A 24,475-nucleotide genomic window follows, 5' to 3' on the forward strand; every position below is an offset into this window, starting at 1 on the left:
AGTTGCTGGATGGATGGTTCCTCCATGACTATGTCTTCTAGATTCAAGATATACCTGAATTTGAGTTGATTATAAGTCCTTGTTTCCAACAAGAGGCAGTATTTTGCTTGCTTCTCCTCCAAGAATGGAAGTTTGCTGCTTTTGTCTTGACCTACCATAGTGGGTAACTGTCATAATGTCATAGCTCACCATTAGTGTTCTCAAGGTAATTTCTTGCAGAAAGGTTGATTATGCTTTATAGGGAAGAATAACATGCCTAATTAGAAAGAATAGCATTTTTTCCTTCAAGCAATCCATTCATTCCAAAGATTTTACGAATTTTCATCAGTCACAAGTTGATTTTTATCGACTCTCTTTCACTCTCGGTCACACTGATGGAGGTTTCATTCATGCATTTCATTCACCTTACCTGCTCACATGGTTGACTCCACCTTGCCCCAAAATTTGTCCTAGTATTAAGGTTTGAGGGGTCAAGGGCATTCAACGTTGGCTTGCGGTGTTTTACTTTTGCCTGAGCCAATCATAGAAGTTCGGATTATATTCTATATTGGCATAATGGTCCATATCAAAAGGACGAATGCTAACTTGAGTGATGTAGGTGAGAACATCCGTGAGGAGGTCATTGGAGTCAATCCTGCTAGCAATGTGTAACTCTTCCTCAGTAAGGACTCGATCTAGATAAGGGTGGCTCATGACATGATCTTTCTGTGATCGATTGTGAGTGATGGCCAATACCCTAAAAGAGGTAGGAGCTACGTAATTGGGATCATACTCAGAGATCTTAATGATGCATTGGTGCTCAACATTAATCATGATTTGGTAGCCTTCTTGTTCCCACTGGATTCTGAGAGCATAACACTTCCTGAAGAAAGACAAGTCATTATTTGCTAGCTTGCAGAGTTTGGAAACTTGTGGTAGTAACTCTGCTCTTGCTATAGGAGGTGATCAACCCATGGATTGAGGGCTTTTGGTCTCAGGATATCTCGGCATTCACAATCAAGTCCCCTATGACCGTGGGATTTTACCTACCATCACGAATTCATATTCCTCCTAGGTGCATGGCATGGAGTGGATATCCAATGCTAAGGATGGATCAAACAGGTCTAGGTCCAAACACTCATAGCCCTTAGCAAGTACAGTGAATGTGGCATCCAAGTGCTTGATGCAAAGTGATCAGGTCGTCTCTTGTGTTGTCGGCAAAATCTTTAACCAATGTAAGGATCGGCCATCATTCCTAGGACGATTTAAGACCTGGCTTAAGACCTGCTGGTGGGCAAGGCTTGACCAAACTAGATAATTTGGCAGATAAGGGTTGTGACTTTGGTTGTTATCTAGAGTGTGTTTGGGCTCCTTGTGTGAATCAGGGCTTGATTAGAGTCAGAGGTGCTATTCTATTAGATGTTGCCGAGGTCTTAGGGATACTAGTAGGATAGGGTGAGGCAATGCATGAGTGGAAGGCTATGGCTTTGGTCGATAGACTTGTTGAGTCTCTATCAGCTTATGCCTTTGAGGTTCTATGGGCTTTGCACCTTGAGTCATTTATGATAGTGGGGTGTTTTTTGTCATGTGGCTTGGTGTGGTCAAGGTTGCAGGTGGCATTTGAGTAGTGCCCTTGGCCATCTTGGCTGTAGGTACCGATATCGAAGCGTTATCCTCATAATAACCTTGTGCTCGCAATAAGATCTTGGGGACCCATGGTTGCTTGACCATTTTTCGATGCCTATAGTTCTTTCTTTGCCTTCTAGGTTTTGAATATGAGTTCCTAGCCTTGTCGGGTCATGATTGTGTGCTTTTGGGTGGTGGCCCTTGATGTTTAGGCATCCATTTGAAATGTGGTGCATGGACCTTAGCTTTCATTTCAACGATTTTCTAGCTTTGAGGTTTGGCAAGTTTTAATGAGTTGCCACCCCCTCCTTAGGCTTGGTGGTGGGTCGCTCTACCGGTGGTTTTGCATGCTTTGATGGAGCCACACTGCCCTTGCTCAAAGCGGTGACTATTCGTACATTGCCAATAGCAAGGTGAATACATTGTGAGTCATACTTGACATTGCAAAGTGTTTGCTTTTTAAACGTACATCCTAACGTCAATTTCGTACTTGCATCCTTCGCATTCCGTGGCAAAACATAAAAGATCATTGGCATGCTTTCAAAATCAATAGAGAATGCAACCTTGCACTTTCCTAGAACTGCATATGATCAACCCCCAAATGGGTTGAGTTTGGCATCAGTAGGCTACAATTGTGGTTTGCCAATTTGAGTCCAATTATCATGAGTCAATATATTAAAGTCAACCCCCTCATCAATAAATGCATCAATGGTAGTGACAGTCATGCACAGGTAAGCTGGAGCTACCGCTTCCTCATCTTCATCTTCAATTTCCATGATAGTGGCCACTTGTAACATTGACAGGGTTAGGTTGTCTATGCAAGCTCCTAGCCATCATGCAGACTCATATTGAGGGTGTATCACTAGGCTTATCAATTGCCTTAGTGGCTTGCTCATACTCCTCATCATCCGAGAATGGCAGATTGATCATGGCTAGCACGTGCATCCGATCTTGCTCATCCTCAGGACAAGGGATATACTTGGTTAGTGGCCCATAAGATTTTCTAATATGTGCGTCACCCTTCAGCATGGTGGAGATGGCATCCAGGTCGACTGGTGTGGTCTTGCATCATGTATCCATCTCTACTCTTACTACCTCTATTTGATTTCCTAAGAAGATCAAACCATTGCCCCAATCTTCTTTGACTCGTCCATTGCATATCCAAGGTCAGCCTAGTAGGGTGTACTAATCCACTCCCTTCATGACTATGAAGTCAACAAATAATTGGATCCTTGCAATCTTCAATGGCCAGTTCTTCAATACTCCAAATGTCCGCACTCTCATTCCATAGGTGTCAAGACCTAAAATTGGCCTGAAACACTAGCTATAGGCACTAGCCGCGGACCTCTCTAATACTCACAAGACAATCGCCTTGCACCAAGGAGCATCCAAGGGACACTGCCCTAATTTCTACTGTTGTAGATATTGTGTTTGTAGTGGAACATAGTCCAATGATTGCCCTTTCTTACTCCTCAGCGGGAGATCCTATACATCTTGGTGTAGTACACCAACGTGATACAAACATGAAGGAGGCACCCCTTCGGCACTAAATGCCGCGACCCCATTGCAGCTCTCCTACACCTCGGGGATTGGCCCCAAGATGCGCTACTCTAACATAAAGCACATACGAACACACTCCGCTCTTGTATATTTCAAAAGTCTCACGATATATAATTTTCTCACTTGACAATTTCCGAAAGATTTAATCGTCTATCCTATAGCTTGGGTTTCCTCACAACTCAACGTAGGTCATATGTTTGGCAATCAATTGCTATGCATCCAGGAGCTACCATGGGATATGAATAATGCGATTGTGGATGACACACCTTGTGCTCAAACATTTTATGATAAAACAACAACAACATGAGGTGCAAACATAACCCTTCAATGATTTCCAAACTACTCGTAATTGCGGCATTGCTAGAGACTACTAGTACCAAGTTTCCTCGTGCTACTAGTCTCCCTTAAATTTAAATGGTGATTGGCCTATATATGATGCATAATCAAATAAATAAAAATTTAAAACATTTTCAATGACCACTTACTTTTACAACTCCTCTTTCCTCCTACCCTATAGGTTTTGCATTCGTTGGATAGGTGTAGCGTTCATTTTTTTGTAGTTTTTCATGTAAAAATTGATTAAGAAACCATACTCTAACATAGAAACAAGGCTAAACTGAGGCTTATCCCTCATGCTCTAGCCTTGTTATACATTCAGGAACATGAAGTATATTTTTTCCTAATTTTTCAGGTGTAAAAACTTTTTTCCCATATTTTTCCAATTTTCTCTTATTTATTTTTTCATAAAAATGTGTTATTTTCTTATTTATGTGCCTTGACTGATCATATTGATTGAAAATTGGTTTTTGTCAGTTTTTAATTCCATATGAACGGAAGAAACCCTCATTTTCCTTCTAAAAAGACGCATTTTGGGTTTTAAATTATTTATTACGACCATGTATAACTATAGGTTTTGCATGTGTTCAGTCCTCAAACATTATTCATACAAATATTATTTCCATGTGCACATCATTTAAGCCATTAAACATCAAAATAATGAATTTTTCTTTGTAAAAGTTGAGCATACCGCTTATTTGCGTGTTGTGTGCTATTATAAATAGCTTGTGGGCAGCCAATGGACCTACCATCAATTTCCCAACAATACTAGACATCACCTCTCAATGTCCTTTTGATCTTGTAGCAATCCAGGATCCTTCATCCCCTCTTCTTCATGATTCTTTGCGTGTGATTAGCCTCTTAGAGGAGAGAGGAGGAGGAGAGAGAAAGACTGAGTTTTGATCTCTGCATCCGAGTACCCATTTTATGAGTGGAAATGGTTGATCAGAGGCAAGAAATTGTTGGAATCCATTGCCAATTGCTATTGGGGGGGATGTTTGTAGGCCAACAATGCCCCCCTCTCAAGAATCGTCACTATATGGGGGGCAACACCATCTTGCCATGCTGCTTGAAAAAAACACCCACACTCCCCTACAAAACAAAAAATTTAGGGGGCCTTTGGCCCTCCCAAAAGGCCCATGCCCAACCCTCTTTTAAATCTTTGGCCCTTTTCTCCTTTTGTAATGTATGGTCTCATATCTCCACTATCCAGCTCTCGAATCAAGTTCCGAAAATTTTTGCATGCCCAACTCGGGGTCCCACACTACTGGCCACTTGCACTAGTTTGACCAAGCGCATAGAAAAATTTTGAAAAATCCACAACTACTCTTGGAAATTACTTTCAAATCCTATCTTCCACAACTTGTAAAAATTGGCAATTCCGCGTGTCTCTGCTACTTCCAATGAGGTTCAATTCCCACCTTGGAGAAAAATATTTTGACACATTTTTGTCACTTTTCAGGATCTAAAATCCATCTCTCATTGGCGACCATGGGATAGGGCGATTTGGCCCATCGAATCTCACAAATTGATATGTGCAAACATAACCATAAAGAGCATCAAGCAGATACAAAAAATACACAACAAAACACAGCATAGTGCTCACCCTATCCCTTGACAGAATCAAGGCATGAAAATCCTCAAGGGATAGGCCCAACATAATTTGACAAAAATCCAGAGCAAGTTTTTAACCAACTGCTCTAACATGGACTAGCTCAAAAGCCTATCAAAAGAAGTCATCCTAGTGGTGATCTGAAACTACCTAACTAACTCAGGACAACTGGGGGCCAGGAACTCCTACTAGGTGAGGACACCTATAGCTTGGTCATTATATTTTTCTTATAACACATTTTCTTCCTAAGGTTTCCATACTTTGGCATGTAAAAAGGAGGGAGTTGAGCATAGAGTGACCCAAAGAGAATAAGGCATCAGCCTCAAGTCCTAACTCGATACCCAAGAACCTACCAAGCTCTCACAAGGCGACACTTACTCCCTTTTTAGTACTCACTTTTATTTTTGCTCCCCAACCTTATCTTGTCTTTTTAGCTAGCTACTACCCCTATCAAGACAAGGCATCGCCATCACCAGGAACCTACCAAGCTCTGGCAAGGTGATAACCAACTGCTTGTAGGAATTTTCTTCCTTTTCCTTTTCCTTTTCTTATTGAGGGTTTAGAACCCCTTTTTACACACCTCTGTATCTTTTTTTAATCTTTTAGATATGTAGGTTTTTCCTTGTGTGTATATTTTTTTCTAACATGCTTTTCTAACTGCCTCACAACTAACATAAACTCCTAGAATGGCCACCTAGTAGGTTAGCAGAATAGGGGCACTAGAATTGCCTTTTGAAAACAAGTCTTTTAATGCCTGACAATGCCTTTGACAAGAGGCAACAATGTAACGTGCCCGCCTATTGACTATCCAAGCACATTTAAGCGGCCCATTGAGAAACAAATCTAAGCATTGACGTCTGGCACTCTTAGGGAATGTTTCGGGGTTTGTCGCCTAGGATTTCTCGAGTCCGCCTCGCAACGGAATTTTCACGGCTAGAAAACCTACTAGGATCGACCTAAACTTGGGGTTCCTAGGGCCAAGGTCTCCTAATATTCTAGCGTCGGATTTTGGACACCCTACTTTATGCAAAGATACCCAATCCGAAGCAGATCCATACCACACTTGGTTCAAAGAGAATGGAAAATGAGAGGGATGCGCCGCTCAACCTCTCTGCCCGTAGGGCATAGTCCCATTGGGGTCCCCTAAAACGGCATGAATCAGGTTCTAACTTAACAATATCTAAATTTGAATGGTGATAAATTATTGTGAGAAGCCTCTCAGTTCTCTAGGAACACCCTGCCATAGGATGGACCTGTCAGGGATTCCGTCCACCTGCTTCCCTTGATAGCTTCTAACTAGGTCCTATCACATTTATGTATGACATTCACAATTAGCTTCCTTAATTAGGCCTTTTAGGAAACTAGATTCGTTTGTGCAATTTACACCACAGACACGAAAGCAAAATAAGCAGTCCTTTTGACAAACAAGTTCCTTAACTTATCTTCAAGTTAATCTTTGTCTCCTACCCATACAAGAGAATTATGTATCCCTTCTGTCCAACAGAACTTGGTCCAAATTGCATGACACCGTAATTTCCATCCTTTATCTAGAATAGGATCTTCCAATGCCCCAGACATTGGGTTTACGATAGTCTACAACTCTGTTTCGGACTCAGAAAGGGGTGTCCAGAGCTCCACTGACCCCAAGCGACCTAGGAACGAGACACACTTTCCGTGGTTGCCCTTTTCACCACTCGACCTTTGGCCTGTGAATCGAGCAATGCCCTCTTGGGGTAATCTGCAGTGCGATCTTGGAGATGATCCACCCTGCAAATATCCTTCCTTAATTAACCAATTAAGAATCAAGCATAATCAAGGAAATCAGTCCTAATATTATCTTCTAGGAAAACATTCATTTATTCCCATGGCAACTTGTCATTACGGACCCTTGTTATGCATTTGCTATCAACACGAGCCTTGGAATATTTATCCAAATCATAATGCAATAATCAATTGATTGAAAGAAAAACATTTAGGGTGTTGTTCAATCAACCAACAAAACTAATTGTATTTTTCCCAAACAATACAAGAATAGATGTGATAATAATTCCATCACATATTCGCTCTCCCCCTTGGGATCAAGGAGCGATTCTATGCAAAATTTACTTAATACTTGTATGCAAAATTTACTTAATACTTGTATGCAAAATTCCTAATGTTATTATTTTTACGATTATGCTATCCATAACCCCTGACCGATTGCTCTATCAATGAATAAACCATACGCAACTAAGTGCAAATGAACTTCCCTTGATACATGCACTTTGCAAACTCCATCTTTCAAATATGTGAGAAGAGGCCTATCCCTTCCCATGACCTATTCTCATCCATCATAGTATGGAGCCTAAGGTATCTCATGCGAGAATCAAAACAAGCATCTATCAATTTGGAAATACGTTACTTACGATCGGTACCGCAGTTGGATTGACAGTGATGCCTTCGCCCGAAGCTTCATTGCTAGTTGTAGGATTAACATCTGCACACGACATTCTTAGCTTTGATGAAATCATCCGCAAGCAGACTCAAGAGATTAAGAAGGCGGAATAGAATCAATATGGGAGAGTGTAAGAGAAGATGGCTAAGTCGTGGCTCGAGATAGAGGGAATTGTACAGCCTCTCGGGGTAACTCTTCTCTCTCTCTCTCTCTCTCTCTCTCTCTCAAGCTCTCTCTCTCAATCTCTTGGAGGAGTATCGTTCTCTTTATCTCTCTCTCACAACCTCTCAGGATCTCCTTATACTCTCTTGTACCTCCCTATGCCTCATATTTATAATGAATTAGAGAGGAGGGGATGAGACTGAGAACAAGAGTGGAGGGGCTCTTGGAAGAATCAGTGATCTGATGCTCAGATCATAAATCTGATGGTTCCATTGGCTCCAAAAGGGGGGTAAAACCCAAAGACACTTGACATTTGGTTAGAAAGCTCTCAACTCACTCCTTTTCTCTATTCGAAGTGCTGTGTCTATTGCATGTAGATTGCGATCGCGGCATGCGTGATTTCACCAATCACTTTTCTTTATTTTTTTCTTTTTATAAAATCTCCAAAACTAACTAAAACATCACTTGTCTTTTCTTTTAAATGACATCTAGTTCTATCTTTTTAGGATAATATCTAAAATATACTAGTTTTTTTCCCAAAATTTAATATTTTTAGACCATCCAAAATATACACGTTAATACTAGTGATTAATAAGGCTCATAAGTATTGTTCATATTGTAACTTCCATGAAGGGTGGATATGGTCCTTGTTAATCCGAGAAAAAAATGAGATTTATGACTCTCAAATTTTTTAACATATATATTTTTAATTAAATAAAACATTAGTTATTAATGTTAGTTATTTTTTACCTTAGTTAGTCTTTAGTTAGTAATGTTACTAACTTATTAATTGGCTAACTAACTTTCAAACTAACCAACTAACTTTTATTGCATGGAAATATTACAAACAACTACTAAGACCTCCCTCAGACGATGAGATCTAACCTTCATGTCGTGATTGTCGGTCCCCAATAAGAAAAAATTCCCCACAAGTACACAGACACATGAAAACAAGGTACTCATAAAAGGAAAGAGATCACTTGGATTGGGCCACAAGATGCTTTAGCACAACAAAGACTCCCCCTAGGTTCCACTAGATCTATCTAGCACAAGACTAAAAGAGAAAACTATTAACTGCACCTACACTAGATAGCAAACACATGGCCCTCTTAGCCTAAAGAAAGAGAACATTTTAATCAATCAAATACATGGTTTTCTTGGCGTATACATTGCATCTTATCTGGCTAGCCTAGGTGAATCAAAGATGTCATGAGATGTAAGGGCTAGCCCCATGCTACTTATGCCATGCAACTCAAGACTTGATCTTTGGCTTTTGTAGGTCCACTAGCCCAAGCCTTTCTACTGATATCTTAGTAAGAAGGGCCATCCCTTCTTGGGTATTATGAGCAAAATGAGTGACCTCCTTGGGCGGCTTATATATCTTATCTCATTGGTTATTATTCAAACGGTCATCCACTTGGAAATTCATAAAAGCATATCCACATGGAATGCTTGGCCTTTCATCTGGCACACCAACCTTCAAAGCGGACCTATTGCTATGGCCAGTTGGCCTAACATCCTTATGACTTTTATCAAGCACAGGTAGACCTTCAGTATTCTTCATCTTCTTAATATGGCATGTCTTTACTTGCCTTTTTCCACTCTGTAGCTACTTAGCCATAGGAACCATGCTTTTACTAAAAGGAATAGCATTTAATGGAAACCATGAACCACTAATAGGTGGTATAGGTCTCTTATGAGCTTGACTAGAAGCAAGATAAGAACCACTCATAGGACGCTCATCCACACTTGTAGACCTAATGGTTCTATCACTAGTGCCTCCATAGCTACCTCTCCTAGAATTGTTGCAACCCTTGATGGGACTTGCTTGGCTTGAAATCTTTTTACCACCAAGAGGCATCTTATCCTTGCTCATAGGATTGCCACTTCCTACTTGGAGATTTTGACTACCAAGATCCCTTGCTAAGGTTTTCTTGGTATTAGCAAATGAATTTTCTCCTTGCCAAATTGGCTGGATATTTGGATGCACTTGCATTAAAGGGGGGAAACTCGAAAAGTTTCCCCAACATCTTTGAATATATTTCTCATAATCAATCGCATGCATCTTAGCCTTGTTGAAAGATAAGCATAGGAACTCTCCTTACAGTGGAGAGGACAAGGGTAGCTAGGTGTAAATGGACTGGAGGACAAGGGAAACCCTAACCCTAACTCCTCCAGTGGCTATATAAATAGCCTAAATTACACTCTCAATGTAGAGGAGAGTGTACTAGTTGTACCTTGAGCAACTGACTAAACAAGATCTTGTTCTTGTACTTGAGCTCTCTCTCTTTCTCTTGTGCACACTCTCTCATGCTTCCAACTCTGATTTTCAACATGGTATCAGAGCCATCTTTGATCCTTAAACTTTCCTCAACCTCTATACACATCTAAGTGCACAAAACACCATATTGGGGAATATGGGAATTTCCCATAAGTTTGGGACATGTGGTCAAATCTTTGGATTTGTCATAACTTGAACACTATAACTCCAAATCGAGTGCTCTATAGCTCAATAGATTCTATTTTTCAAGCGCTTTCCAATGATAGGTCACATCATGTGGTTTTGAGAAACTGATGGGCATGTTATCCGTGTGCCATCTTTCTACTATTCAAAAAATGGGAATTAGGAGATTCCCAAACTCACTAATATTGTGTTACAAGAAGAACTCTTGCCATCTCAGTTACCTTCCTTTCCACCATAGCCAGCTAGACCCCCTGACCTTGAAGGAGCTTGTGTGTGCAATAGAAGTAGTTTCAGCTCTTGATTCCTTATGGAGACTTCATCCTCAGCTTAGGGCGCTTTAACATGGCACATCAATCCCTGACATTGGATGACGTGGTGGGTAGCATTGCTATAGATACAGAAAACGGTGTAGTTCTGACAGCGTTGCAGTTTGTATAGCAGCATGGCCTGCAGCAAATATAATAAGGGCCAATCTACATTTGTGGAAATGCTGCCCACCACAGAATCAAACCCTGACTGTGGGTCTCTAGCAGCCATAACAAGGAATCTTCAAGCTTATTCAACCTTCAAATTTTTCAATGTTTGGTCACTAACAGTGATTTTAATCACTGAATCATCTCTTCGAGAGTCAGTTACTAATTTGGGAACTTCATTTCTGAGGTTCTTTTACTTGGAAGGTCATCATCAAGCTCATCAAGACCGACATCTACCATCTCTAGCAACATAAACTAGAGATGAGTGCTTGTAAGCACTAATGCACATTGCTTAATCATTATTGCTACTGGTACCTACACAATCTAAGTTTCTTCATCAGAAAATTTAAACAATTGAGTGCTTTACTTCATGTTGTAAGACTATGTGTACAATTATAAACACATAGACCATCCTATCCTAAACTTGTATTGCACATCATGTGTGGTTTTTTCAAGTACCCTGGTAAATGAAATCAGAGGGATGAGTGTCATTGTACTCTCCTTGGAGTCATCAGCAACAACTATTGAAATCATAGACCACCCTTGTCCAACACAAGGTTCATCTACTAAGCCATACCACAAGGAGGAGCCCGAAGTCCAGTCTAGGTTCACATCATTAAAGCCTAAAAAGACCTTTAAACCTCGAAAGAAGATTGCACGTAAGAAAGGATCACGAAAGTCATATTTTGAAATATTACATATGTATGATTTTCATCCTTTCTCCTCATTACAACTTTGATATCAATTGTTTGATTTGCTTTTGCATTCAGTGGCAAGGTTGTGAGAGACTAGACACTACCCTTGTCCTAACAAGTGGTAAGACCTTCCCAATGGCCACAACATATGCTGATGTCCATCCTCAGATTCAAAAACTTAATGGAAAATATTTCCATCCTTGGCAAGTCTTGGTCAAATACATAATGATGGAAAGAGGATGCTGGCCCTTTAAAAAAGGGACCAAAGTAATTGACCCATCCAATCCCCTTGATGTAGAAGATGATGAACGGGCTCAAGCCATCATCATGCTTCATTTAGATGAATCTTTAATTCATCACATTGACCAACTCTCAACTACAAAGAAAAGTGGGATGAGCTTGAAAGGATCTATGGTGCTACATGTAAGAACTCCAAGATATTTCTCAAGATTGAGTTTTTAGCTTGGAATACAAATAGGGAGAAGATCTAAAGAAGTTTATTTCACATATGAAGGGGTTTATGGCACAGCTTGCCTCCATTCAAGCACCCATCCATGATTAAGATACCATTGCCATCCTACTAAAGTCTATGAAGAAGGCTTTTCCAACCCTTGTGACTACCCTAACTAATATCCCAAACCCAACTTTAGCAAGTACCATCTAGTCATGCCTGGATGAAGAGAAGAGAAACAATACTAAAGGGTATTCAGCATTTACTTCCCATGAGCAATTGTTAGTCCATACAAATTCTACTAAGTGCTCCTTCTGTCACAAAAAGGAGCATATTATGAGCAACAGCTGGAAGAAATATCTTGACAAAATGAAGTGAAATATATGCAAAAAGATCGGGCATATCACCAGTATGTACCCAAGGAATTGAAGGTCAACTTTTCCTTCCAATCCACAAGTGACCGACTCTTTTGAGTCTTGTAACACTCTCTACCTATAACCATTTATTGTAACCTAATTTATAAAGGCATCTCATTGAGAATTAAGGGGAGGCATCCTATTATGTCTTATCTAGGCATTGAGGGGGGGTGTTGAAAAATAAGCATAGGAACTCTCCTTACACTAGAGAGGATAAGGGTAGCTAGGTGTAAATGGACTGGAGGACAGGGAAAACCCTAACCCTAACTCCTCCAATGGCTATATAAATAGCCTAAAGTACACACTCAATGTAGAGGAGAGTGTACTAGTTGTATCTTGAACAACTGACTAAATAAGATCTTGTTCTTGTACTTGAGCTCTCTCTCTCTCTCTCTCTCTCTCTCTCTCTCTCTCTCTCTCTCTCTCTCTCTCTCTCTCTCTCTCTCTCTCTCTCTCTCTCTCTCTCTCTCTCTCTTGTGCACACTCTCTCATGCTTCCAACACTGATTTTCAACAAGCCTCCCTTAAAAACTTAGAATCTCGCTTCCTCACTTGAATTTTTGTATCAAGCACTAGACCACTCATAAAGAGCTCACTTAGAACATCTTGTGGCAACATAGTGGCTCTTCTTAGCCAAAACCTAAGGATACCATCAAAGGCTCTAGCATATTCTTTAGTAGATGTAGATGACTCTTGTATAATCTCCATAAGCTGCCCTAAGGCCTAAGTCATGGGCACCTTCTTTTCATATTCATCTAAGAATTTATCACACAGCTTCTTGAAGGATTTAATAGGCCCTCTTGGGAGGTTCTGATACCATTTCCTAGCCTCTCCCTTCAGGGTTCTTGAGAATACGAACATCCAATGAATATCATTGACCCCACTTGCAAGGCAAGTTAGGCCGTATTCTTTTAAGTGCAATATTGGATCCTCCTTAACCAGCCCATGAAACACTGGGAGATCCCTACAATGAGGAGGGCATTTGTTCTCTTCTTCGGCATCAGCACTGGGTCATTAAAATCTTCATATTCATCATGACCTAGTTCCAATATTTTAGGGCATCTGGCCTCTTCCATTTCGACATGTTCTAGTGTAGGAAGGTTAATACTATCCTTTCCGTCCCCTTTTTCCAACTCATAAAGTGGTCTAGGGAGGCCTATGCTATGCAATAGGGAGTCTACCCCATCATCTACTCATGATATTGTAATAATTCTATCCTCATTTACTACCGTTTCTCTAGAATCAGAGATAGGTCCCAATAGAACCTTCCTCTTTGAAAAGGATTTCTCGCATATATAGATATTATCCAATACGTTATGGATTTGCAAAATTGCACTTTGGTACCCAACTAGTTTAGACCCCAACATCAGATGTATATCTCGCTCGTAGGCATGTATTACTCCAACCAATGGCATCACTGTCTTTTCCTCTAAAAACTTACCATTAATGAGGATCATAGATGACTGTGCCTTCCTAGACTCACCTTTGCTCCCTAATATTTCCTCTAACTCCCATGGATTATTACTCAAGGTCACTCCATGGGTGCTTCCCCATAACAACCTAAACTTGAGCATGGTGTCGCTTTCGGGGAAAAGAATAAAGTAATTGATCACATGCCTAACCAAAGATTCCACTAAACCATTTAGAATGGAGAAAGTATCTTTTGGGTTAGGAGGATTCCTTGGATTGGTCATCATGCTAATTACCAAAATTGTAATCAGTCAATTTTCACATCCACCACTTCAAGGCATTCTCGATTATAGAATAAGGCTAATAGGTCCCTTATACGACCAAGTTTCAAAAACCACCACTTATAGGCAGCTCTTGGTAAATGCACCACTTGTGGGGACCTAAAACGGGCCCGACACTAGCTATAGGCACTAGTCGAGTCTCTCTAACACTCACAAGACAATCCCACATGGCCTCGTGGCGGCCAAGAGCATCCAAGGGATACACTATGCTAATTGCTACTGTCAATATAGCATTTTTAGTGGAACGTAGTCCAATGATTTTCCTTCCTTACTCCTTAGAGGGAGATCCCACACAGCTTGGTGTAGTACACCAACATGATACAAACATAAAGGAGGTAGCTCTCTAGCTAAATGCCATGGCCCCATTGCTGCCCTCCTAAACCTCGAGGATTGGCCCCAAGATGCGTTGCTCTAACATAAAGCACATACAAATACACTCCACTCTTATATATTTCAAACATTCTAGGATATAAATTTTCCTCACTTGACAATTTCCCAAATATTCGATTGTCTAGCCTACAGCTTGGGTTTCCTCACAACAACTGAGCGTAGGTCATATGTTTGGCAATTAATTGATATGCATCTAGGAGTTACCATGTGATATGTATAATGCAATTGTGGATATGACACACCTTGTGATCAAACATTCTATGATAAAAGGACAACAACTTGAGGTGCAAACAAAACCCTTTAATAATTTCCAAACTACTAGTAATTGCGGCATTGCTAGAGACTAGCACCAAGTTTCCTCGTGCTACTAGTCTCTCTTAAATTTAAATGGTGATCAACCTATATGTATAATTAAGTGAATCATAATTTAAAATATTTTTAGTAACCACTCACTTTTACAACCCCTCTTTCCTCCTATCGTTTAGGTTTTGCATTCGTTGGATAGGTGTAGCATTCATTTTTTGTAGTTTTTTATGTAAAAATTGATTATAATACTATACTCTAAAATAGAAATAAGGCTAAAATAAGGCTTATCCCTCATCCTCTATCCTTTTTATACATTCACAAATATGAAGTATACTTTTTCCTAATTTTTTAGGTGCAAAAACTATCTTTCCCATATTTTTTCTATTTTTCCACAATTATTTTTTCATAAAAATGTATTATTTTCTGATTTATGTGTCTTCACTAATCATATTGACTAAAAAATGGTTTTTGTCAGTTTTTTATTCCATATGAACGTGATTCCCCAACCCGAAACGGAAGAAACTCTCATTTTTCCTCTTAAAAGATGTATTTCATGTTTTAAATTATTTATTACGACCATGTATGACTAGAAGTTCTGCATTTTATTATATGTAGGCCTCAAACATGATTTATACAAATCTTCTTTTCATGCACACATCATTTAAGCCATTAAATATCAAAACAATGAAATTTTCTTTGTAAAATTTGAGCATACCTCTTATTTGCATGTTGTGTGTTATTATAAATAGCTTTGGGGCAGCCAACGCACCCACCATGAATTCCCCAATAGTGCCGAAAATCACTTATTAGCATCCTTTTGATCTTGCAGCAATCTGCCAGTTCATGCCGCACAAGCATCCTTCATCCCCTCTTCTTCATGTTTCTCTACGTCTGATCAACCTCTTGGAGGAGAGAGGAGGAGAGAGAAAGACTGTGTGTGATAAGCCTCTTAGAGAAGAGAAAAAAATGCTCCCACCCATCAAAAAAAATATTTAGGGGGCCTTTGGGCCCTCCAAAGGCCCATTCCTAACCCTCTTTAAAATCTTTGGCCCTTTTTTCCTTTTGTAAAGTCCAACCTCATATCTCTACTATCCGACTCCTGAATCGAGTTTCGAAAATTTCTGCCTGCCCAACTCAAGGTCCCGCAGTGCTAGCCACTTGCAAACCCGTCTCTATTACTTCCAAACGAGGTTCAATTCTCACATGGGAGTAAAATATTTTGGCACATTGAGGGAGGTCAAGTGCACAAGAAGCATTGTGACAACTTATCATCTTGCAAATGCCTAGGTGTTCCTCCCTCCACCCGAGCCTTGCGCCAACATAATACAAGTACTCTCTTTCATTCTTAGAGCTATCTTTCCTTCTATTCTCTTTTCTAGAAAAATGCGTTCTTGCAAGCAAAGGTGGTGGTTTGACTGTGGGGGATCACAGTGCCAACCATGGGTGGCAAACACAAAGTGGAAAAATCACTCTATGCACTTCTAGTGTGTCACACTTGGGACCAAAAATGGGCCGGACAATTGGCTAGGGTGACATTGAACCTAGCACTCTCAACACGTGGGTTATACCAGTCCTAGAGTACCGCATGGTTTAGCACACTAACTCTTACTCTTGTATCCACAATTTTCTTTCTTCTAATGTCTCCTAGAGCTAGGGTTTGTAAGGCTTTATGCCTTTCAGTGCCTTCCCAAAAAGCATTGACATGCAAGGACTTGGGCACCGAGTGCAGCATCAGGTTAGATATTCAAGTTACTGCATCATGATTTTGTAGATCAACTGCTCCATGCTCGAGTGGTCCTTCAACCCACTGCTTTAGTTCTTGCCATAGTGTCAAATACTACCTAAGCAAATCTCCTAGGCTTAGAGTCATCGGGGTGGTTACTAGCATGGTGAGGAGGCCGTTAGCTTCTTGCCTCTCTTCTAACTCTATGTTTCTCGGCCAATAGCCCTTACTATTTTGCTAGCCCTGTAGCGTGTAGGCTATGTTTAAGTGGCACTGCTTGTGGTACAGTTGTGTTCCTTGACTTTGGTCATGGAGGCGAGATTCGTGTGGTTACACTTGAGAGATCATCTAGCTCATCTTCCAATATAGGCTCAACATCTTTTAGGTGCTCATGGACTTCTTTTACCTAGTCCTTGACCTTTTCGATGGCCTCCAATTGGGACTTCGGGTTATTGACCTTTGCACTCCCCTTCTCGGCTGTCTTTGGAGTTGATGTTTCTACCTTTGCGTTTGCCACCTTTTTTCCAGTAGGTAGCATCATGGTACTCTCGGTTTTTAGCATCACCTTTGCATCAACTTTCTTTCTCCTTTGCCTACGACTTTTCTTTCCAATTGAGGCTACATTTAAGTTGCTCGGTCTAGGAAATGATGTGTCGGTCTGCTTTGTCTTTGCGCACAGGTCATGACATGCAATGGGATGGGTGTGTCCTCTCCGTTAAATGTCTCAACTCCAAGCAACCCCAATGGCATTGATGGTTCGTTTGCTGCACTACAGGATAGTCTTCATCCATGGAGTTTGGCAAACAGGTGAGTGATTCAATCTAAGATCTTAGATTCTCCTGTTCAGGGTAGCGTGAGGAGATATGTCATGGGTGTCCACAAGTCCGAGATTGGTTCTTGGATCTGCCCTCCAAAGCCTCTACCTCTATCTCTACCTAATGCCATCATTGATACAGGTCAGTAATCCATAAGGATTGCATTGGCCTCTTCATCATATGACATGTAAGAGTGCACATAAGTCTCTTCGTCATTCAGCTCCTCCACATAGTGGACTGGAGTGTCACTCTCAGTGGATGGGTCATGTAGGGTCCATGTGGTCTAGGTATGCCTTTGGGGTTTATCTCCATCCTAAGAATGGCTAGTTTGGTGTCATAAGGTGCCAGGAGAGCCAATGGGGCTCCCCTCCCAAAAACAAATTGTAGTCTATTCACTGGGTAAGACTATCCATATGGTTGCAAATATGGGAGTCTCCTTGGTAGCCTACAATGCAAGGTATTGCGACTGAACCTATCACCATTAGCACAACGTTGGGACCTCGGGTCCTGACACTCTGCTGACAAGTGGTTGCCACCTCAATATATGCATTGGACGTGAGGGCATGTTGGTTGTTTCATCATTTCTTGTAATCTGGCTAGCTCTGTCTTCATTTCTGCTAGCTCCTTGCATCTGTGCCCTTCCCTTCACCTTGAGTACTTGGGCTTCATCTTTCACTTGACGTTGTAACCCTCTCAAAGTTTCTAGCATTTGTCTTCTCTCAGGTTGAGCTCTTGGAGCTTCTCTCTTTGAGCCAATCGTCCACTCTAATTTCCTTGTCAAAGACCCTAGCTAGCACATCTTGCTACAAGCTTGAATTTCCTTCCAAGGCCTTGTAGAGTTCCTCACTGCGTATCCCATTGATCAGGATTGTGGAGACACTCTTTTGGTGGCTCGCTTACCACTTGGAATCCTCTTAAAAAGACTCAGCACATGGGTGATGTAGTCTCTTATGTCCTCCTTGTCTTCTAGAAGGTTATCAAAGTACCCAGGCTCAAAGAATATCTTGATGAAGAGACCCTTGAGGTTGTTAAAGTCAGTTCACTCAACAGCATCCAAACTCATGTACCATGTCCTACCCTTATGAAAGCTTGTGAGCATAGAGTAAAATCAGTGAGGCCGTTGGCCTTGCAAACTTGCTTGAACTATTCTACAAAAGTATACAGGTCATCATTTAGCAGGTACTTGTCTAATTGCTTAGCCACAATAGGGATTCTTGATTGGCTCTTAGAGCGTTGGTTAATTCCTAATCATGCAAGCAACGAGGTTTCCACTACAGTGGTGCTCTATTCTGCTGATGAGTTGTCTAGTAGTTGCTTCGTAATAAGCTCGCTCAACATGAGATCGCCTTCTAGACATCTCTCCATATTTGCATCAAGGCATGTCCAATTTCTACTTGCTAGTGCTAGCACTCATTGAATCTCACACATTTCTATGCTTTGACGCAAACTTTTGTCTTGCTATTCATGATAGTAGGTTATTATGCCTTGCAAAGCTTCCCACACTAATCTTCCCTCCTCTTTGAAGTCTGCTATGATATCCTCGAATGTCCTACCGTGGTGGTAGGTCTAGGTTTGTAAACTATAGTTGGTGACTAGCTGTTATTTTTTCATGGGAAACCGCCTAGGTCAAGCTTGTCAAGAATCGCGTGGTGGAGGGGGTTGCTCAAGATGCTGCGCCGAACACACACAGAATGCACAAGGAGAAGCTCACTCAAGAGACAAGAAGAGAGATGGAGGCCAAAACGTTTTCTTGCTGATTTCTTCTTCTTCTTTTACACTCTTTACAATGTACACAAAGTATAGATAAGATACAACATAAAAGGAAAGTGGCCTACTAAGTCAAACAATGCATAACCGACTACACTAGTCGACTGGCACTATAACTATGCCAGCTCTAAATAGGTGTAACAACCTGAATATAATAAGTAATGAGTCAGTGGCCATGTGAGAGTCATAATGACCACCGACGTGCTAAGTGTAGACGTGTGGACCCATCTAACCAGGCGGTCCATCATCAATGTCCGCATGTGTTGAGCTTGTCATCTCAACACTCCCCCTCAAGCTCAACTGCATCTCTACAACTCCAAGTAAGCTTCGAAACTTTTGAAGCTTCTCTGTACCCAAGGCCTTCGTGAAGATGTCAGCTATCTGATCCTGTGTGCTGACATACACCAAGTCAATTTCACCTGCTAGTACCTTCTCTCTCACAAAGTGGTAGTGTACCTCAATATGTTTTGTCCTGGCATGGAACACAGGGTTCCTAGCCAACTGTATACTGCTCATGTTGTCACAATAAATGACAACTGGACCTTCCACCTGCACATCCAAATCAGCCAATAGCTTTTGCAGCCATACTACCTCACATGCTGCAACAGCAGTACCTCTATACTCAACCTCTGTACTTGACAAAGCAACTGTAGATTGCTTTTTGCTGCTCCATGCAACTGTTGCACTACCAAGAGAGAACATGTATCCGCTGGTAGATCTTCTATCAGACATACTACCAGCCCAATCTGCATCTGTGTATCCAAACACCTGTACATCTGTACCTGCCTCATAGAAAAGTCCGTAATGTAATGTGGACTTTACATATCTCAATATGCGTCTGACTGCATCCAAATGTGGCTTTCTAGGTACTTGCATAAACTGACTCACAAGACCAACAGCATAGCTCAAGTCTGGCCTTGTAATGGTCATGTAGATCAAACTCCCCACTATCCTCCTGAACATAGTAGGGTCTTCTATCTTATCCCCAACATCAGCACTCAGCTTTACATTCTGCTCCAACGGGACTGAAAGTGGTTTGCATGCAGTCATACCATACTTGGACAACATATCCAAGCCATACTGTCTTTGGAACAGCCATATACCATCATCACATCTGATCACCTCAATGCCAAGGAAGTACCTTAGCTCACCTAAATCCTTCATCTCAAACTTCATCTTCAAACAGCCCTTGACTTCAGCAATCCCACTATCACTATCACCTGTAATAATCAAGTCATCCACATAGATGACTATGATGACCAAACCTGCATCTCCCTTTCTCACATAAAGTGAGTGATCAGCATCAGAAACATAAAAGCCAATATTGACAAGATACTCTCTGATCTTGTGAAACCATGCTCTAGGTGCTTGCTTGAGCCCATAGAGTGCCTTCTTCAACCTGCACACATACGTGGGATGCTCTAAATCTTCATAACCTGTTGGCTGATCCATATACACTTCTTCCTGCAAATCACCATGCAAGAAGGCATTCTTTACATCCATTTGCTGCAACCTCCAACCTTTGGCTGCTGCCAAAGCAATCACACATCTGACAGTTGTCATCCTAGCAACTGGACTGAAGGTTTCATCGTAATCTATGCCATATGTTTGAGCATAGCCTTTTGCAACCAGCCTAGCTTTGTACCTGCTAATAGAACCATCTGCATTGTGCTTAATCTTATAAACCCACTTACATCCAATAGCTTTCTTTCCCTTTGGCAATGATACTAGATCCCAAGTCTTATTGGCCTCTAATGCAGCCATCTCCTCATCCATTGCTACATCCCAATGAGCATGACCAACAGCCTCCTCAAAACATGTGGGCTCAACATCCTCAACTAGTTTCACCATATAAGCATAATGGTGAGCTGCATAACCCTCAAAACCAAATCTTTTAACAGGGTATCTCACCCTGCTAGACCTGCGTACCACTGGATCACTCAATGGAGTCTTTGCATTAACACGTGCTCTCTGCACACCTGGAGTCCTCACTGAAGGAATGCCAAGCTCATCATCTAAGCTCTCTGAGCCACTGGAGTCTCCATCAAGAACTGCATCAATGCCTTCTGACACTTTATTCTTTCCTTTGTCTTTACCTGTAGTGCTACTAGATGCACCCGAAGATGTAGAGGTACTCCTTAGTCTCCCAGACCAAGGACTACCAGATGATGTCTCTGGTCCGCTAAGAGTTCGTGATTCTTGCTTTTCAGCCTGCACATGAGTGTCATGATCATCATCATCATCCAATGCATCACCACTAGATGCATATCAACTGCTCATTTCATCAAAGATGACATCCCTGCTCACTCTGAACTTACATGTGACAGGGTTGTAACAGCGATACCCTTTCTGCTCTAAGGAGTATCCAATAAAGACACACTTTTCAGCCTTTGGATCCAGTTTCTTCCACAACTCATCTGGCACATGAACATACGCAATGCAGCCAAATACTTTCAAGTGTGAAACATCAGGCTTCTTACCTGTAAAACATTCTTCGGGGGTCATACCATGAACTGCAGCTGTGGGAGTTCTGTTCATAATATAAATAGCAGTATGAACAGCCTCAGACCAAAAATGCTTAGGCATATTCTTTTCAGCCATCAAGGCGCGTGCAACTTCTGCAATATGCCTGTTTTTCCTTTCTGCAACCCCATTTTGCTGTGGTGTATACCTGCATGTGAACTATCTCTTTATCCCATGAGACCTCAGAAAATCACTGAACTCATTTGAGAGGTACTCTCCCCCTCCATCTGACCTCAGGCACTTTACTTTCAAGCCTGTTTCTCTTTCAACTGCAGCCTTGAAAGTTCTAAAGTGCTCAAACGCTTCACTCTTTTCCTTCATAAAATATACCCACAGCTTTCTAGAACAATCATCAATGAATGTGACAAAGTATGAACTGCCTCCAAGAGATACATTTTGTGTAGGTCCCCAAATGTCTGTATGTACAACATCAAGAATATTTCTGCTTACATCTCTATCATGTGAAAAAGGTTGCCTTGCCTGCTTACCAAACTGACATGCTTCACATACCTTCTGAAATTCTGCAACTCTAAATGTAGGCAAACCTGTAACCAACCCTTTGGACTGCATTAGTTTCAACCTTTGTACATTTGCATGTCCAATGCGTTTGTGCCAAATTTCAATGTCTGCAACAACACCTTTTCCTTTGGCATACATAGCAGCATTCATAGTAGGAATTCCAGCATCTAGAGTGAACATACGTCCAACTCTACTTCCCTTTGCTACCAACCTGCACTTGTCATTGAAATCTTCTACAAAGCAGCCCTTTGCATTAAATCTGGCTTGCAGCCCTTGCTCTACCATTTGACCGACTGACACCAAATTCTTTGTAATAGATGGCACATGTAATACATCTGAAAGACTCTTTGTCTTACCATCATGCAAGGACAAGGGAACTTTTCCAATGTGTGAAATTGGGTGGCATTAGTCATCACCCGTCTGCACATAACCTGCATTCTGCAAATCCTGCATCTCTCCAAACCATTCTGCATGGCTGGTCATATGATTGGATGCACCTGAATCGACATACCAAACATCTTCATGTGTTCCCTTTCCTGTAACAGCATTCAGCATATGCTGCATAACGAACAAACGTTCATTTTTATCTTCATTCTGTCGTGAAGACGATGCATAGTTTCCTTGCTGCAACTTACCACTGCGGATATCATCTCTCTTAGCATAACATTGGGCTGCAATATGACATGTTTTGCCACAGTAGTGGCACACAATACCAGAGTTGTTAGAACCTCTGTTCTGCCATCCACCTCTTCCTCTAAAGCTCCCCCTGCCTCTAAAGTTACCACGACCTCCTGAAACCTGCATATCGCCAAATTGTTGATTCAGTCTGTTTTGCTGGTTGTCACTACCACGTCCTATACCACGGCCTCTTGAAGAGAACCTGCCACGTCCCCTTCCTGAACTGGAGTAGAAAGCTTGGACCTGTTCACCACTTCTTTCAGGTATCTCACTCTGCATGTTGATCTCTTCAATGATCATAAGGGAGACAAACTCATCGAAATCTGGAAATGGCTTTCTGACATATACAGAAGTTACAAAAGACTTCCAAGCCTTTTCATTGTTAAGTCCACCCAAGGTAGACGACACCAAATCATCATCATCAGGCATTGCATCAATCGCTGCCAATGCATCTGCAATGCTTCTTACCTTCAGTGCATACTCATTGATAGACATCTTCCCTTTCTTTAATGTATTCAACTCTTGCTTGAGTTGAATCTTCCGTGCCTTTGTATTTACAGAAAACATACTTTCAAGTATGGTCCAAGCTGCATATGCATTCTCTGCATTTCTAATGTGTCCCAACATATTATTGTCAATTACTGCAGACAACCAATACATGACCTTCTTGTCTTTTGCATTCCATTCCTTTCGTGCCTTTATCTCTTCTGCAGTTGGAGGGTCACTCACCTCCTCCTCCTTTTTTTCACCTGAAACGAACTCGTAGAGGCCTTTTCCAATAAGAAAGTTCGTGACACGGAACTTCCATGAAGGGTAGTTATTCTTGTCGAGCTTCTCAATGATGGGGCTTCCACTGTTTTCTGCCATTATCACAAGAATAATACCAAACAGCAAGTAAATCTTCTGCAACCCTGGACCTGTAGTGCACAGCAATACACCAGACAGCCTTTTTAACTGTCTGCTCAACAATACATGCAATCTGCAACCTTTTTGCAGATAAACCTTGTGTTTACTCACTGGTAAACACCTTTGAACTTACAGATCTGAAATCTGTAACCTGCGCACCCACGTTCGGTCAATACAGTCGAAGTCACAGTGTACCCTGAAACTGTTGTCCGCAACCTTGCGGCTCTAAAACGGGCCCTGAAACGGCCTCAGATGCCCAAAATAACTGTGGGAAAGCCGTAAAGGGCTTATCTGCAGAATACACAGCACTCTTCGTGCACACCAAATCTCATTGCAATCTGAGATTTTTGCTCTGCCCTGCTTCCGGTGCCTCCACAGGCACTATCCAAGAGAAAGAGTTGAAGGATGGGAGAGCTTCTTACCCGTGGCTTGCTTGCTCGAACCTTGCTTCTTCTCCTTCACTTCAACCTTCAAAATCAGCCTCTCTCAATGGCGCGGCTCTGATACCATGTCAAGAATCGCGTGGTGGAGGGGGTTGCTCAAGATGCTGCGCCGAACACACACAGAATGCACAAGGAGAAGCTCACTCAAGAGACAAGAAGAGAGATGGAGGCCAAAACGTTTTCTTGCTGATTTCTTCTTCTTCTTTTACACTCTTTACAATGTACACAAAGTATAGATAAGATACAACATAAAAGGAAAGTGGCCTACTAAGTCAAACAATGCATAACCGACTACACTAGTCGACTGGCACTATAACTATGCCAGCTCTAAATAGGTGTAACAACCTGAATATAATAAGTAATGAGTCAGTGGCCATGTGAGAGTCATAATGACCACTGACGTGCTAAGTGTAGACGTGTGGACCCATCTAACCAGGCGGTCCATCA

Source organism: Lygodium microphyllum, chromosome 6, assembly GCF_053477565.2.
Source record: "Lygodium microphyllum isolate KBCC chromosome 6, Lygodium_microphyllum_v1.1.10, whole genome shotgun sequence".
In the NCBI taxonomy this organism is placed as follows: Eukaryota; Viridiplantae; Streptophyta; class Polypodiopsida; order Schizaeales; family Lygodiaceae; genus Lygodium; species Lygodium microphyllum.